At 42.7% G+C, this 18,866-nt stretch overlaps 1 protein-coding gene across 7 annotated transcripts in view; it reads right to left on the reverse strand.

Annotated features, from left to right (window-relative positions):
- Positions 1-18,866, reverse strand: part of DAB1 (DAB adaptor protein 1) — a 478,677-nt gene that overhangs the window by 300,784 nt on the left and 159,027 nt on the right. For 2 of the 7 annotated variants that reach the window (XM_061353379.1, XM_061353369.1), the window contains exon 1: positions 10,657-10,810. The exons of the other annotated variants lie outside the window; for them this stretch is intronic. The gene's annotated coding sequence lies outside the window, so the exon portion shown is untranslated. Of the gene's footprint in view, positions 1-10,656; positions 10,811-18,866 lie in introns of those variants that run through there. 7 annotated transcript variants of the gene reach the window in all.

The raw sequence follows: 18,866 nt of genomic DNA on the forward strand, positions 1-18,866 counted from the left end.
GAAAACACTGGTCCTTGTGCTATGAAGAGGCAGATACAGACTGAAGACCCTGCTTCTGACACATATCAAAGCTGCCAAGACCCAGCAACATGATTTCTAGTCCTTTGGCAGGCTTTATTGCAGAGCTCCTCTAGCAACATCTGCCTCACTAGACATGTATCTGGCAAGCCACTGCCACGTAATTGACATGGAATGCCTGGACTTTAAACGCAACATCTGGTACCTAAAATATACCTTAGTATATATATAATACATATATTATAAATAATATTTTTATATATACACACCCCTACATGTATATAAATATGCATTTAAAATAATCACTAAAATCAGTGTTTGAAGGGCAGAAGGCAAAGCTGACAAGGAAATTCCAGCGTGCTAACACAAAGCCAGTCCAACCTCGGCATACAGGGGTGGCAACTCAGGCAACTAAAACAGATTCACTCTTTTCTGCTAGCTAAGAATTTGGGTAATTGAACAAAAGCCGACAAAAGAATAAATGAGAGTCCTTATTTTTAAAACACTAAAGGACATATCCCAAATAACACCTTCGAAATCATACAGGAAGGGCTTAAATCAAGATCTAGCTGCTTTTGCACCAGATGTATTGCCCTTGCTAATACCTAGGACTCAAAGCATGTTTGATCATGATAGGACCAGCCAGCCATTTGACTTCAAAGTACACTAAGCTAGAGCCTGCCCTCGGGTTAGATGCTCAGTGAAATTAAATACAATACTTAATCAAAAGTTAATGTCTGTGACTCCTCAAAAGGTCAACCTTCTTGTGTGTGCAAGTTTTCCAAGTCAGTGGCTTCAGAAGGAAAGACTGCATTCTTCTCACAATAGTCTCTGGCATGACTTTCCACCTGAATTAAGAGTTGGTAATAATCCTTACACACAGTATGTCAGCCCTGCTTAGGAATAAAAACAATTGGAAGCACTCCACTCCCTCGCCTTCTCCCCTCTTGGGAGATTTCATCCTCTTTGCAGAAGAAAGCCTGGGTTTGCTGTAACAATGGAGGATAAAGAACAGACTTCCTTTATTTTAGTCAAGGAAAAGGTTTAAAGTTTGCTGTTATTTTGCAGGATAAACACAACATTCCCATGATCTAGGCTAGTGAGGCTCCTGGGGGTTGGACACTGCCCAGTGTGTGGGAGCCCTGTGTTCAGATGGGTCTTTCATGAGGAGGTGCAAAAGAAAGCACCTCCAACAGAAGCATGCCAAGACAGAAAAGAACGCAAGGCACCCTCACTACTACGAAGACCAGAGAAACCTTCCCGTCTATAGTCTATAGTTCTAAGTATCCTATAGAAAGCAAAGAAATGAAAAATCATCACAATCATCTTTGAAAGAAGATCTTGATGAGGTCAAACTGACTGGGATTTAGGAAGGAATGGAGTTTTGCAGGAAGCACTCCATCCTCACTCTCCCTAGACAGGGACAGAACAATGCTATTTCAAGCTCTCAAGTTCAGTCTTGGTGACATCTGCTTACTTTCTTTAATACCAAGTGACATCCTACATTTCTCTGCTACTACATTACAAAGATAGGAGAAGCTGTTTAAAACACTGGCAAGCTCCCATGGAAGTTAGAGGCAGAACTTCATGAACTGACAATATTAAATATGCAGGTTGATAAGAAACTCTTCTTTAACGTAACTGCTGCTCCAACTAGAAACCAGGAGAAACCAGCTTTGCCATACACCAGGTATTATCACCACTTCTCTTTTTAGCTTCAGAAAAGCTCAAAATAGAACTGCATTTGTGCCATTTGGCACCAACACCTGCTTAACAAAGCCAGCAGCCACAGGGATGCAAAAGCCAGGGCCGCAGGTTGTAGGAACCTGATTTTGTTCAGCAACAAACAGTTGTACAACAGTTCATATGAAGGCTGTTTCCAGGAGCTATAGTGTGGCTACAATTGTGACAGTTCGGCTTCTTTTAACATCAGAAATACATCAATACTGCATTAAATCCTCTTTGGCACATTACAAACCTCAAAAGAAATGGACAAAGATATTGAGGGCTTACTCTTTTCTTTAAATAACAAAACAAAATCCAGACAGCAGCCAGCTAATAATCTTCTAATAAATTCAGCTCTGCATTTCCTAGCTCTTCTTTCCCTCAGTCACACACCAAGCACTTTTATATGGCACTTTTTGTACTATGAATTTTAATAAAACCAGCAAAAGAATTGGGGAAGAAGCTAATTTTTCTCCATGCCTCTGGCAAACAGGAAGAATTCAAGAATAAGTTAAAAGATATCTTTCTACTCCTGAAAATTCATTTTCCATAACAAGACACTGGCATCTTCCTGAGGAGCCTGTAATTCCAAGATAAAGATGAAAAGATGTTGTTTTATCGTAATGACAAGTATCTGCATCCATAGTTATTTTGTGCTCCAACATCACCGTACAGTTTGTATTGTCATGGTACATTGAGAAGTAGGAAAACATTTAGCTATTTCAATAACAAGAGAATAAAGGATAAAGTACCAAAGGGAAATACCGTAGCACAATCATTTCTGAGTATCCCTAGGAAAATATTTGACCCACATAGAGGAAACAGAGAATGTAGTTTGTTTCCTTGCAACTGCTTTTCCCATTTTCCAGTGGCCAGTCCATGCATTTTAATCACTGAGCACTACAGCTTTCTCCATCAGGCAGCCACAATAGGAGAGAAGCCAGCAGCTTCTAGGGGATGAGGGAAAGACCCCCAAAACAGCTAGTTTAGGATGTCCCAGGTGCCCAGATTACACCATGCTTGGTGGTTTTACTGCTACCTGGCCACTGATTCCATCGCACATAGGTGAACACAGGGCAGCACTTCTGGGCAAGGCAACCCTGCAGGCAACGTGGAATTTTGTCCAAAGCCAAACAATAGTGGGTAACATCTCTCAATAAATGGCTTAATCACTTCCCTGACAAAATTCCGAGTGGCTGCCTTGGCTATGTCTTACTTGCCTGTTACACTGTTATATACATGTCAGATAGCATTATGTTAGTGGCTTAACTTCACCCTTGTTTATAAGCTGCGCTGAGGTTATCTTTTCACCTTCTTGTTTAAATAAATTCCGAATGTGTCAGTATCAGTGCTTCTACCACAGATTAATAGAATCAGCCAAAAGGATAGCTGACATTTTTGTTGCCATAGAAACCGGTCACGATGTTACACAGCTTGTCTAGTTCCTATGTGCCATATATCTAGCCAGCTTCTGAACACGGTCCCCTTTTGTTTCATGAGGAATTACATTAAAATGTAATTCCATTTTAGTTCAGTTCCCATTCTGCAGCAAAGAGGATTATAGAATATTAAGATACTTCCTAAGGAAAGTGCAAAGTGATGATAATATTGCTGTGTGGCTTATGTGCATTCCGGATTAAAAGGAAAAGAAAATACAAGTGGAGTAATTTATCCCAGAGCCCTATATCCCAGTTATCCTCCATTCAAGTATCTCCATCAGCTCCAAATAAACAGGCTTTCCTTCACTGAACCTCAAAGTGGTTGTACTTCAAATATGATTGTACCAAACAAAAATGACATTAGTGAGGATATGTTTTAATACGCCATCAACATCTCCCTGCATAATGTGTAACCTTCTCTGTGCTGCTCTCGGGCTCCTTCTCCACACAGGCACCAGAGCCTCAAGAGAAAACCACTCACACAGAATTAAGATGTGAAGTTTCAGCACTTTGCGATGCAGTGTGGATGTATATTGTGCCAGAGGGCACTGTACACTTTGAGGAAATGCAAAGCAACTCAAGCAAGAACAATATCTAAGGACTCCAAACTGTCACGGTCCTCTCCTACCTCTCTGAGACATGCTAATTCCCATTATTTTACTCGAGCCTATTTGCTGATACAGGGATTAAGGTGAGAAATAGGTTTCAGGCAGTTCAGGTTCTCTTCTTTTAGCATTCATGAGAATAGAGCTAGAGGAGCTCAACTCCAACACACTGGGTACCACACAAGCAGACAGCAGCTCCTGTTCCAAAGGGACTTCTTCCAATCATAACACCAGCATTTGTTCATCACCCAGAGACATTCAAACCCATATTCTGGCTACTCTGATTTGCAGCTAAATAGCTATGCCACTGTCACCATTACCAAAATCTATCCCAGTCATTGCAATAATCCCAACAGCAAGTTTGATTCTTAATAGGGCACTAAGCACCATTTTGATTTGATTTTCACTGTTCAGATAAGCACATACTGCTTGTTTCTGTGGCCAGGGACTTCCCTGAGCTACTCTCAGGTGCTGTGGTAATTCATGAGCACAAGCAGACAGGGATGGTCACTCAGAAAATCCTCCCCATTGACCATCCTGTCAAGTGTGGTCATCAGGAACAGTTTCTCAGGGCTTCCCATTGTTGTAGCCATGTGAGAGATGCCTGAAGAAGCCCCATTACACACAAGGAGCCTCTGACAGATATCAGATAAGCAGCAAAAATTTTGCCCCAAGCAAAGCACTGGATGCTTATGTGTGGCAAACCATGGCCTTTGACTCCAGAGATATCCATCCATGCCCAGCATCTGCCTTTTATTCTCCCTGCAGTTCATAGTTATACACCCCTTGGGACACAGCAAGACCGAGCACGTGTTGTTGGTGGCTTTCAGAGGTGGCTGCAGAGAGTCCCACAGAGCACCCTTGTGCCTGCTGAGCAATATTCCTATTCCCTTCCCTGGGATGGAAGCAGAGGAGAGCCATGCAGAAGAGTAGAAGAAGTGCAGCAACATCCACCTCCATGTCACTCCAAAAGAAGTTAGCCACAAACACCAGTGTCAGGCAGGTGCTTATGGAGCTGTGTGATGTGGGAACGTAGAAAGGCAAATTCATGAGGTTTGTTGAACTCACAACTTCTCTGCATCACAAGATAGTCCTAAGAGCTGGTAAACGCAATGCAAGGAGATGTGGGAGCTACAGACTCATATCACTGCTAAAAGAAAGGCGTAGCCCCTGAAGGAAGCACAATAAGGCAGTGTCACTCCCAAGCTAAGGTAACAGTTAAATTGATGCTCATGATTTTGAGCACACAAAACTGTGTTGGTCCACCCCCAATCCACTGGAGTTATTCACATTTTATAACCATTACCCAGTCACATCTGCCAAAACACTCCATTCTCATCCTTTGTACAGAATAAGAGGGAAGATGGGGAACAACAGGGCTTGTTGAACAACGCAAGATGCAGAGGAAGCTGCTCATTGCCTTGAGTTGCCTGAGGCTGAGGATCAGGGTAATTTTGCATGCCTGGCTGCGTCAGCACGTGGAGTTATGCAATGTAGCAAGCTGTCGCACTGTACAAAGCATGACGTATCATCTCATCGATGCATGAAATTAAAAAGATGTGGTTTGCTGGGTCACCCACAGATAAACCAAACTTGATTTTCAGTCAATCTCCTTTTAATTATACTTAAACCTTACAAGACGGGGAGGAGGGAAATAAAGAAGAACAGATTTTTTAAGTACCTGCTCATCCACTAATGGTAAGTAACTGCAATCAGTCAACACTACAAGTAGGTGCAACAGTGTGGGTATTTTCTTGAGGGTTGTGACGCACTGATGAAGTAGTCATGATTCTTGTTTGTCCCGTTCCAGCAAGGCAGGCAGGGAGCAGAGCAGCCTTTATGGGGCACCCCAGGATGGCAGGAGGCTGCTCCAGCTGTGTAAGTTATGAGTATTCACCTTAAGCCAACCCACGCAGTGCTGGCACCAGTGGTTTGGGTTTATTTCCTTGCACTGCTGAGGCTGGAAGTGATGTTGATCCTCCCTGCTCAGGGCTGGGTCCCCCAGAGCAGATTGCTCAGAGTTGCTCTAGTTGGGTTTGGAGTAACTCCAAGGACAGAGACTCTACAAACCTGCCTGAGCAACCAGCAGCTGGCAGAACAGCAGGAGAAAACAGGCCCTGGGGATGTGACACCACTTCTTTGAGGCAGAAAGCATCTCTGTTAGTAAACCTTAGCTGTGAGGATCTAGAGGGGAACCACATGCACCCCAGTGCTGGTTGGAGAGGTTCACATAATTGAGTTTAGAGGTGCTACCACAGGACCTTGTTCTTCAGGTATGCCATTTAGCTATATCTGCCCTTGCCCAGGAAAATGAGTATTTTAGCACTGTCAGAAGAATCCAGTGATAAGACAATGGGGAACTGGCACAGGGTGCCCAGAGAAGCTGTGGCTGCCCCATCCCTGGCAGTGCTCAAGGACAGGTTGGACACAGGGGCTTGGAGCAAGCTGCTCTAGTGGAAGGTGTCCCTGCCTGTGGCAGGGGTTGGAACTGGATGAGCTTTAAGGTCCCTTCCAACCCAAACCATTGTGTGACTCTATGAATATAAGCATCATTTCTGAAGTCTGAACATACATCCTTACAGCAACAGAGGCGGCAGCAGGTCAGCACGCAGCAGACCAAGCTTCAAAGCTGGGGTACAGGTTCTCTGCAGCAATAGTCTGTATATTCAGAAAAAGCAACCTGCTCTCAGTCACAGCATAAACCACAGCTGCTGTGAGACCAAGACCTGGAAAATCAGCACTAACGACAGGAGCCTCGTGTCTGGCTTTGGGGAGACTCCCCATGAAACAAGGACAATCACCTGGCAGGGCTGTAAAGCATTGAAGTTGCACCCAGCAAACAGAAGAGATGTTACATGTGCCCTGCCCAGGTACCCTTCACAGACAAGAGCTTGACTTTGCAAACTCTGCTATTGGCTTCATGTGTAGTACAAACAGGCTGCAGACTTTAAAAGTTATTGAGCAGTATGCAATTGAAGGAAGCATTGACAGCAAGCTGGATTTTGGTGGAGGTTGCTTTGCCCCCTTAAAGCAAGAAGGAAGAAGGCAAAGAGTCAAAGAGCAAAAGTGAAACTTCTCCAGCTCTTTTTTGTAGGGAATGTTGGACTTGGCCCAGCTCATGACTGAAGGTGCAGTAGATTCATACTTTACTTCCCTAGAACATGAATTATTCCACCACCCCCAGGAAAGGAGACAAGAAGTAACACATTATTTATGACTGCAATAATCTGTGAAGAGTTTCAGAACCTACTGGGTTTCACTTTGGGATGAGGGTGGGATGCGAAAGGTACCCAACGCTCACGTTGCCGTGGCAACAACTTGTTGCTGGAAGTAAACATAAAAATGCTTTCTGCCACTCTGGGAATATAAATCAATAATTGCCAGGGTAAAAGAGAGTTTGTTTGCCATATCATATGCATGTGATTTGTTCACACCTACATCATTAAGCCCTGTGATCACAGTGCAAGCACAGCTGCTCCCCATGGATGAAATGGGCCCCTCAGAGCTGGGACATCACAGGATCTGTACATCCTTTAAACCCTGTTTTAACCTGTTCTGTGGAACTAAGCGGTCTGCGGTCAACACATGTCCTTCTGCAGCATGGAAATAATGGGTTTGGTTAGCCATTTTGTTGTGTAAGAAAGGTCTTATTTACTCATTGATGTCCTCTTTTCGACATCAAATAAAATACATAAGAGTAAATAGTTTTGGTTTGGTAGTAACTAAAAGTTTTAATCCTGGTTGTAAGTAGAGCCATTAAGAAAACACAGGTAAGTAATATTATGAGAGCCTTGTCATAAATACAGTACATAATGTATATAATCTATATTTTTGCCACTCACAAGGGAACTGCTGCTCAGACTAGCGCAAACAGTGGTCCTTAGTAAAATCATGTTCTTGGGACTAAGAGTAGGCTTCAACACATGCACAAAAGTACTTACTACATGCCTATGAACCACACAGATCCCTGTCTAACTTGAAGTTTTCCCAAAAGCTATTTAAAAACCAGGTAATTTAGACTCATAGACTCCTAGAATGGTTTGGGTTGGAAAGGACCTGAAAGATGACCTAGTCGCAGATCCCTGCCATGGATAGGAACACCTTCCATTAGGACTTTCTATGACTTACAGCAAGTAGATACAAATTTCTATTCTAACTTAATTTTCTGTTTCCCTCCTCCCTTCAGCAAATAAACCAGTTCCATTTAAGGAAAAGATGAATCAAGAAGCACTATTATAGAGTCAAAACAGCACCACATGGGACTCTAAGAGGTGGCCCCAGTTTTAAAAGTCTTCAGAATGAAGTTACAGCAGGGTCTGCTCCCCCCATACCAGTCCATGACTGAGGACACAGAAACAGCTTGATGCCACTGCCACTTGCTCCCACAATGTTAGTTGGGCTTTAATCCCTTGAGACAGATGACAAATACTCCTTCTCCTTGTGTCCTCTGAGCAAGCCCTCCACTAATCATCAAACATTCCCATATCTCAAGTGGAGAACTGGGAGGTTAATGAATATGCAGAAGTCACGTCTGCAGCCTAAATGTACAGGAATCATTTCAATGAGTTCTGTATTTATAGCAAGAAGCTTCTATTATTAGAAACATAATTAGGGCCTGAGATACATACACAAGTCTAACGTACTTGAATGAAAGAACAAGCAAGTACTGCAGAGCAGAATTTATCCTCCTGTATTCAGTCAAAAACACACTGGGTCTTTGGCTGGATACAATTTTCAACAGGAAAAAGAGGAGGAAAAGAACCAAGCTTAATGACTCCAACAAGTAGCTAAAGAAATTAGTTCTTGAAGTCCTGAAATTGCTTAGCAGCAGTGAAAGTCAGGGAAAAACTATAACTGATAATCAAGAAAAACAGATTAATGGCTTTTAGAAGAATACAGAGCAATAAAATATGCAGAAGCTCATTAATATATTCACTATGTAAGAGGTTGGGAATCATAAGCTTTTGTATGGCTCAAAAAGAAATGCCAAGCAAGAGGTCTGGATTTCAGTAAAGCATGTAAGTAGCATTTAATATGACGCAAAAGCTATAACATGATAAAGCGTATCCCTGTCTTCCAAACAATTCCTTTATAATGGAACATTTCTCATTTCGGTTCCTTTATCCGAGATAAAAACCATTATCTATCACATTGAGTATCCACTTCAAAGGAAACCTAATAAAATGTTATTTTAAACAATGCTCATTCAGCCTCCTCCTAATGCAGAAGATAGCACTCCCTGCATGTTACAGCACTCTCTTTCCTTTGGTTTTAACACAGAATGACATTAGATTTGGCTAATTTTGAATATGGACTTCAAAAGTGGTCACTTCACTTCTGCCATTTCCACACTAATAAATGCATTCTGAGAGTTTAGAATGAATTGCCAAGCAGAGTTTGACTTCTGACTAGGAATCTTATTAAAGCACAGCTTCAGGGAAAGGTTTTTAATGCAGCAGAAATTGTCGTGGCAGTAGTTACAGATGGTGTTGTAGCTCCCTCTCATTTTTTCCTGCCCAGTTTCAGATTAAACACAGGGTATTGAGCAGTTTATGCAAAATGAAGGAACCCAAATCCTTCCCCTGCTATTCTCCATGTCTCCATCATGCATTTCCACCTTTGTTTTTAAAGGCTTTTCACATGCAATCCCATTATCTCTTGCCTCATACACACACACACACACATATATATATATACACACACACACAACCCTATTTGTTTTCACTGTAACACTGATACCTCATTCCCAGGGGCTACCAGCACTGGAAGCAAGACAGGCACGGAGTAAATGACTTCATCAGACCACAGGAGCCTACCAAGAAGTTCACTTGAGCTGTCTTACAAATCTCCACGTGTGCTTGGACAGGAAAGCACTTGGGACAAGGAATCATAGATTCATCTTAAAGCCTTGTACTTTCCATAGCCAAATCTTGTCCGAGTTGATAACTGCAGCAGCTTTCATGCTAATTGGTGACATTTCCTTTGGGACATCACTACTGGTTGTATATTAGTGTCAGTGGATGTAAACTAGCTTGTTCTTATCCTTGTGCCGTCTGTCAGCAATAACGAAGGTGGGAATTGCCAGCACTGTCACTGGATTTGCTTTTGTTTCCTCTACAAGTGATTATTAAACACATCTTTCCTGTGACAGTGACACTCCCACTGCTTTTGTCTGTAAATTTGTTAAGGTATCACTAAACCAATCATGGCAAAATTTAACAGCACAGATGAGGAGCAGAGAAACAGTTCCATGATATCCATATCCACTTTCTTAACAGCAGCAAACCACCACGGGGAGGTAATGCAAAGCAAAAGCAGCAGCAAAGAAACAACACTGCAGAGAGGAACGCCCCACACCAATCCCCAAGACCTGATGAACATATGTTCTCCTTAGGAAACGCATTATGTGAGACCCAACACACGCAAAACATGGGGAATGATCTGGAACTTGGGAAAAGAGCAGCACTGTACAGACTGCAAAGAGATAAAGCAACTTTAATCCCTACTTTCAGGGCTTTGATCTTCAACTCTCAGCTCTCCCCACCACCACAGCTAAGTGCATCTCTACACCTTTAGGCAATAGAGCACAAAGAAGTCATCTCTGACTCACCACCAGTCCTGGCTGCAACCAAAGGGGTGAGGAGCACAGTTAAATGTCACTGGTACAACTCTTAAAATCCAGAAAGTAGCTGAACCGCTGCTTCTATAAATACATTTGTCAAATAAGTGATCATTCAAGTCTCTATGCAAATACAGCCACAATTCACCTAGATCAACACAATTACAACACCTACCCTTACTCTAGAGGGCATATTCACTTCCACATCATCATATCTCAAGAAAGTACATAATTAAAGACAAAAAAGTACCTCTTTACATTGTAAGGCTGCTCCCACTGTCAGCATCCAAACTATTAGCTGATTAAATCATAAAGGGTAACATAAGCCTATTATCACTCCAGCTATTTCGCAGCAGCAACTCAGTTTTCCCTCTGCCTGAAGCATCCCAAAGCAAACTGGTCACAACCAGAGCAGGGGGAGCTGGGAAAACCCCTTCCTCCTCAAACGAGCTCATTGCTCCCAGCTGAGCTCCTCCTGAAGCACTGAGGCTGCCCAGGTGGGGCTGAGGTCTTGCATCAGCCATGAGCCCATAGAACAAGGATGGTTTCCAGCCCCCCCACCATGAGTCAGCACATCTGCTGGTTATTGCAGACACATGGCTTGGTGGCTTGGCTTGCAAACGAGGTGTGAGTGTTATCACCTGCATCCTACCCCAAACCACTCACTGCTATCGCTTCAGCTGACAAATAATGCCCTGAGCTGCAATTCCCTTGGTGGTCAGGGAATTAGGTTTGTTCTTTCTTTGGAACTCGGTGAGTCCTCTTGAACATCTTCAACTAGCTGGGATCCTACAGAAATTTCACTTTTCAGTTGACTGCACACACCAACCAACATTTGTTTCTTGGAGAACAAGACTTGGTCCTGTGCCGAAAGAGATGCACATCCATAGATCCTGTCCTGACCCATATCCTTCCACAGCTGAACATTATGACCAAGGGCATCTCAGATACATCCCCCTGACTGCACTCAAGGTGTTCTTACACATGTGCAGGCTGTGGGGTGCTTCTGTGCCAGGAAGTGAGCTTGAAGGACTGACACACTCAACAGTGATGAGAGGCAAGACCCTCTCCATTAGTATCAATTGCTGTATCCGTGCAGGGAATCACTCCTCAGCCCCAACACAGCACCCAGGAACCCAGCCTCCGCCCAGAGGAGCTTTCCCCTACTCAAAGACCTGTTCCTCCAGCAGATCTGGAAGGCCCAGCAGAGCCAGGATTGCTAAACCCTGTGCTTATACCTTCATAATATGTCACTTTGTGACAGGCCCTTCTCACAAGCTGGAGGAAAAGGATGTTTTTGTGGAAAGACTGAAAAACATTGATTCAACCAACAGCTCAGTTTGATGTGAGACATCCCAGAGTGGCTCAGAAGACCACAGCATATAAAGAATGCAAGATGACTTGGGACAACAACCCAGTAGCATCTTCCATTATTTAAACAAGGCTGAATAATGTCAGTGATAATAATTTATTCACCGACTCCAGCCCCTCCAGCATCCATAAATTGCCTTGTGACAAGTTACAGCGTTCACAGATTTCCTTGTTTCACTTGGTTTTCTTGCTCTGAAAATTCTTCTCAAGCAATTCAGCGTAGCGGAACTGCACTAAGGAGCTTTGTAGTCAAACAAGCGGCGCGTTCCTGTTTTGGTTTTCTGAAGGCTAAACTGTAGCATTAAAAAACAGAAAAGAAATGGAGTTTCTCCTGTGGTCCCTGAAAAATTAATTCTCTGCAACTCAGCAGCTTCCTCTCTCCAACAAGGACCAGGATAATCCAGCAGCCATCACACTGCGTAGTCCTCCTGTTGTCCATGGGGGCCGCACTGGAAGCATCTTCCAGACAGATTTCCACCATCATCTCATAATCTCTTGCATTAAATGGTGCCAAAAGCTCAGGTGGTAACTCCAGCATCAAGGCTGACTCCTAACTTCCCTTTTCTAGAAGGTTGTCCAACATTCAGTAGTGACTTCTAAAACGGGGTTTCCACCAAACCTGTACAGAAGCTGTTCAACTGGTAACTGCCTTTTTAGCTACAACATCATATGTAACCCAGCCTGGTGATGCCAAGGAAATAAGACACCAAAATCAACATAGAATCTGTAGGAAGCAGAATAAAAGCTATCATTTCCAACTATGTCTTGCCTGGAAATGTTTTTTCTCCTCTGAAGGATTTCTAAAGTGGGTATTTAAGGTAAGGACCTAAAATTTATATGCAAGTATCCAAGTACTAACCTGATTTTCAAGGGATCTCAACACTCAGTTCGTAACACCAAAAGCTGGTCAGTGCTGTCATTGCAGGTTGGCTGCTGAACCAGGATAAGCTGCACCTGGGGCTGCACAGGAGGAGCCACTGCTGACCCAGTGACCAGGCAAGACATTTGGACTATTACAACCTCTCCATTTGATTTCCGGGATGGCATTATCCATGTAACGCACTGCTTGCCCCGTAGGTATTCCGCTGGCATCTCTATATGAACTTGGTATTGCAAGGTCCTTGAGGGACACAAGTCGTTAATAGAAACCTGAAGGCTGCTAAGAGCAAATTAATAGACATATATATTTTATATATTCATCAAGAAACAGAAATGTGCCTGTGCAGCCATGTATACAGCTTCTGCTGGAAGCCAGGGACAAGTATTACTAGCAGAGACTCAGATCCAGATATGCCTCCACATTTATCATCCTGTCAGAGACGTACACCTCCAACTGTGCAAGTCCCACAGAGAATCCAGCAGGAATTCAGGTGCAACAGAACCAGCACAGCCATCAATGAGATACAGCAGCAGGAGTTTGTTCTGACTCCTTTTAACACCACATAGAATCATAGGAAGACCTCCCGGATCAAAGCCGTGCAATCACTGCAACTGCTGTGACTACATGGAAAAGACCATATACAGATTTAGCAAGCAGCAGGGTTTTCCCAAACAGATTACTTTGATCCAGGAAACATATTTCATGCAGAACACAGAATTAGAAACAATAATATTGGCCACTATCTATTATCAAGCTGCAGATGGGCAGGTGGCACAGACACAGAGGTGATGGCTTAGAAGTAGCCTGAGAAAGGCTTCTGCCCTTGAACATGCAGATGCTGATAATGGACTACCCTCAGCATCTTCATGACTTCAAAGTCATTTCCTAACCTGCAAACTCAAACTACACTTCAGTACTGAGGGGTAGGTTAAGACTATTTTATCCATGTGAAGTATTTATTCTATCAGCAGTATTGCAGGTAGTCCATGACTTGGCTGTCTCAGCTCTGGGACATTCTGTATCCTTCAGCAGTCTCTGCTGGGGCCACTTCTCTTACAGTTTCTGTACCTACATCTCCATGTGTGTACTTCCATCAGCATGGAGCTACACTTGATTCAGTAATAATAATACATGTTCCTATCCAGAAATTCTCTGTCTATAAAGTGATTTCCTGCAGTGCCTTCTAATCTGTAATCTTGCCCCATACTGAAGCAAAAAGGAGACAGTGAATCTATGTGGTCTAGACCCTGGTAAACTCTGATCAGACATACTTTGGTGAGAAAAGCACAAAATAACTCATCACTGAGGCTGTCAGGAATCTCCTGCTCTAATCCTCTATGCAGATAATTTCTACCAGACCTGCTCTATTAAAAAGGATATTCAAGAAGAGAGGAAACCCTGATCATAATGCTGTGCTTTGAAGGATGGGAACCACACAAACTGGAGCTCTTAAGAGAAGAGAATAAGGTTGGGATGGAACAATATCACTCTTAAAAAAACAGGACAAGTAGACCTTCAGTGTTCCAGTGCTTCTTGTGGCTTGGAGAGGGCTTCATTCTGACCCAGACACAGAATGTCCCAACATGGGACATCTCACCTGGGCACTGAGAACAACAGACACTTCTTCCCTCATACGACAGTTTTGTTCCCAACAAAGCAACCCATGTGTGTGTAATCACTACAACTTGTTCCTACAGGAATATTTTGTTTTCCCTTAAGGGTTTTTTGTGTGTTTTGTGCTTCTTTTTAAAGGAGCCTATCCTCTTGTTCTGTGACTTGTTGCCTCTGGCACATATAGAGCCTTTGTGCCATGGTTTTAATTTGCATTCCCCAATGAATATATGATTAGCAATTGCACTTATAATTAGTAGTTTTGTCATTTAAAGTTCACCAGTTTCACAGCCAATTATTGAATACAAAGCTGTTTATTATTTTCAATATATTATTACTTTATTATGGCTCATTGCTTTAAAATACTTAGTTTAATCCTTTGCAGGTCCTTAAACACAAATATGGCAGCTATTAGCAACCTCTTCAGTCAGGCATAAAATTGTACCCACAGGCCTCATAAACAACAGAGTGCTTTGGAGAGATTAAATCAGTGTATACAGCTGCGAGGGGGGCCATTAGGAAATACATTCTCATTCTGCCTTAGTGTTGTTTTGCTTTGCCACTGTGCTCTTGTCAAATCTATCAACTACCTGTGCTCCCCTCTCCATAAATAAGAGATGTCATCTCACCAGGTCCATCCATCAGAAACATTTCAGTCAACATACAATTACATCCTGAGCTCTCCTGCTAATATACTAATTTCTATCATTTGTATTTCAAACAGGACAAGCAGAATGGTGAAGAGTGAAGCTGTGCTAAGGCCAAATGATCTATCTCCTCTGCCACTGGGACAAGCGCTGCAGCTCTTAGCAAAGCCTGTGTTTCTGTTGGAATCATATAATGGTTTGTGCTGGAGGGGGCTTTAAAGCTCATCCAGTTCCAACCCCTGCCATGGGCAGGGACAGCTTCCACTGGAGCAGCTTGCTCCAAGCCCCTGTGTCCAACCTGGCCTTGAACACTCCCAGGGATGGGGCAGCCACAGCTTCCCTGGGCACCCTGTGCCATTGCCTCAGCACCCTCACAGTAAGGTACAAACATACATTATAAACATGGAACAGTTGCTATTCCTGCAGCACATTTTCAGGACTGATCTTGGAAAAAATGCCATGCAGGGCCATAAACCACAGAGCAAGCTGGACTTGGGATGTAAGCACTGCCTGCAGCCTGCTGAACACAGAGAAGATACCTGGTGTTGCACGTGCATCTTTCCCTCTCACCTGCTGCAGCACTGCAAAAATAAGATGTGCTGAAAGACAGACAAGCTGATAATGACAGGGATCAATATTTCTGCTGCTCCTGGTGGAATTCTCCTCTCTTTCCCATCCACCAGATTATTTCCCCTAAATCTGTAATCCCCTTGAAATCATCAGGTGAGCCATTTTCCCATTATATTCCAGACTCAAGATTGCCAAGAGCTCCCTGCAGAGTCAAAGGTAAGTGTGTTACTTGTTAAAGGACAAAACAAGCTCAAACGAGGAGGAACTTGTATGGGAAGTAAAGAATACGACACAATTATCATGTAAATTATAGTGGCTGTTTTAAATCCCCTGCCAGCGAGAGAGGAGGTTATTCCACATGTGTCTAAGGCAAAGGGAGAATTGGTTTCTTGCCTGGAGACAAGAGAGTCATATTAGAAGAACCAAAACCTAACACAAAACAGAGGAAATCTATCTTTGGTGTAATAAGTATTGGCACTACTTGACTCTTATCCATGTAGTCCTTTCTGTATTGATAGGCAAAGTTGCAGATCCCGTGGTGCAACATTCATTGTGAAAAATTAAGGTAGCAAAAGCAGCAAAGGCTAAGAAAACCTTCTGTGAAATACAAATAAAGAGGCATATTCTGTTTATTCAATTAGGCCCCCTTATCTAGTTTCTCTTCTCCTTTCTGCCCTGAAACAATGCTAAAAATGAAAGAATAAGGAATTCAATAAATATATAAGAAGTCATTTGAAATCAGTATTAGTATTATCCTTCCCCTATCTGCTGCATGAAAAGTTGTACTTGCAGGCATTTTTCTCCCAGTTTCCATGCCTGGTCCCTTGTGGGATCTGCAGCTCTGTGCCATGCATCACATTCCTCTTGATGGACTCCCTGGGATTATCTCCTAGGATCTAAGTGAGGAACACAATGGCTTTCAAGCTTCTTATCTCTTGCCTTGCTTTCCTTCCTTAACCTTTTCCTGATTTACTCTGGCAAACACTTCACTTAGCCAGCCTTGCTCTAATCAGTTGACATTAGATCTAATACCCATCCTTCCTTAATGTCATTTTCTCTTCACAGGCCAACCACACAGCATCAGCCAGGTCTAGGTGGCTGTAGCCAGCTTCTCTAATTACACACCTTGTCAGCTCCAGAGGGAGTTCAGACAGAACTGGTTTAACTCTGCTTTACACATAATCCACTTTTACAGCTGAAAACAAATTTCATATATTAAAATATCAACTACTCCATCAGTTGTGTATCACGTGATGTATTTCCTGTATCCTCCCATTCAGAAGAGCCAGAAGAAAATTGGACTCGTGGCTCAGGATCAAATGCCAAGCAATTCCCAAAGCTCACCACCTATCCCTTAGGCAGTTCAAGCACTAGAGAGAAGATCCCAATTCAGACTTATTAAATTTAATGCCACCTTTGAAGTCTTGGGACTGTCTGTGCAGGACGTGGACCCCACAAAATACTGCTTTCCAGATCCTTTGATATGGAAGTACGCGAGCTAAGCACCAGTTTGGGTTCATAACATAACTTTAAGCTTCTTTTATTATAATTTTTAATATGATAAATAACTGTAGTATCCAATGAAAAGGACTGCTGTAACTTTGGTGTATCCCAGCCCAATTTTGCTAATTTCAGAACAACTTAAATCCTTCCTAGCTTCTTTGTTGCTCTTTCACCTTCATTCTACATACCTGCTCAAATCATAGTTACGCTCCACCTAACCATCTCTAAGGAGAAATTTGAGCCCAGGTTACTGTCTCACAGAGAAATCCTTCATGAGGTGACTTCAGGAGATGAAAACAAGTCAAAAAGCAGTCGACAGTTCTCAACAGGTTTTCAAGTCAACAGTGTTTTACAGTATTCCCACACTCTTGTTCTGGCATTTGCAGACTGTATTATTGTGGGTTGTCTCTAAATGGCTGAGTGTAAAGAAGGCAGGGATAAAACAGTCACAAAACTGAGTTTCCTAGGTGAAAGATAACAAGAAGGATTAAGTCTTCAGATCTTACTCATGTTAAGTTTCCAGTAGAGATGAGTCAGAAGCTACTGCCTGTTCTTATGGGTGCTATGTTCTTACGGATAGCAGATAGGAAAACACACTATTGCTTCAGATCAGCCCTCCACCTCTCCCAGAGTAACCTCTTCCATGTCTTAAAATGCCACCACCCTGCTTGGAAAGCTTATCTGCAGGAATTGAAAATCTATAAATGAGTATCATCAAATGAGGACACTGCAATGCGATAAGGAAAGAACGAAATCCCATTCCACAACACGTCAGTTAACCTTATGCAGTTCAAATGAACTCGGTATTGATAATGTCTGGGCACATCCAGCCGTACTCCCCATCATAGACAACTAGGACTGTTTGCTAAGAATTACACCATCCACTTCCTAGAAAACACTATCATCTGGAAGTGAAAGACTTTGAGCTGTGTTTCTGCCTGTTGCAGGGGGTTGGAACTAGATGACCTCAAGGCCTTTTCCAACCCTAACTATTCTAAGTTCTACATTTGCTTGAAACAGCAACAGCTCAGCTTCTCTGGAATACATGCAAAGGTTCAAATAAAAAGGAATTTAGATGTATTTTGCTAGTAGCACTGCATGTAAGAACTCAGCTGTTCATACAGCATGCTGCAATGGGCAGAGCCACGTACCTTCTGTAACACTGCATTTCCTGCTAATGCATTGGCAGGTCACTTCATCCTTTACTTTTTTTCCCCTTTATTATTTTTGCCACAAGCTATTAATAATTTGTGTATTTACTTGAGGAAGCTTGGGCAATAGGTCTTTCCTTACACCTAAGAAATAAATCAGTCTCTCTAAATCTACATGCTGGGCAGGTCTCTTACGGCCATGATATACATGTTGGGCTGCAGGACTGAGGGGAGAGTGAAGGTAAAACACTTGCCCAGAACAGACACACACACAAAATACTACTGATTTATGAATGCAACACTTGGAAAGTGTTGAGCATGCAAATCAAAGCCGCCTTGGAGCAAGTTCATTTTATAGAACCCACATTTGTATGGCAGGTTAATCACATTGATGCTGACACAGCAACATCAGGGTAACTTTAATAAAGGTTTGGGGCTTTCCTTTTTTTTTAAGGTATAGTTCCATCTTATTTGGGTCTAAAATTTGGATTTGTGTGGTTTAAAAGGTAAAGGAATGTCAGAAATAAGTGGTCAAAATGAGGAAAAAAACCTCTGGATGTAATATTCCTCCATACTGTTAGGATAGTCAAATCACTGCAGCAGGACATTAACAGATGAGGACTAGATTAGCTTTAAGGCCCCTTTCAACCCAAACTGTCTGTGGTGCTCTGATTTATCTTTGGTAAGACTTCAAGAATGGAAATGACATACACAGGCACATCACATG

This window comes from Neopsephotus bourkii, unplaced genomic scaffold (assembly GCF_033783945.1).
Source record: "Neopsephotus bourkii isolate Nb327-2 ecotype Australia unplaced genomic scaffold, CSIRO-AGI_Nbou_v1 NB_673, whole genome shotgun sequence".
Taxonomy (NCBI): Eukaryota; Metazoa; Chordata; class Aves; order Psittaciformes; family Psittacidae; genus Neopsephotus; species Neopsephotus bourkii.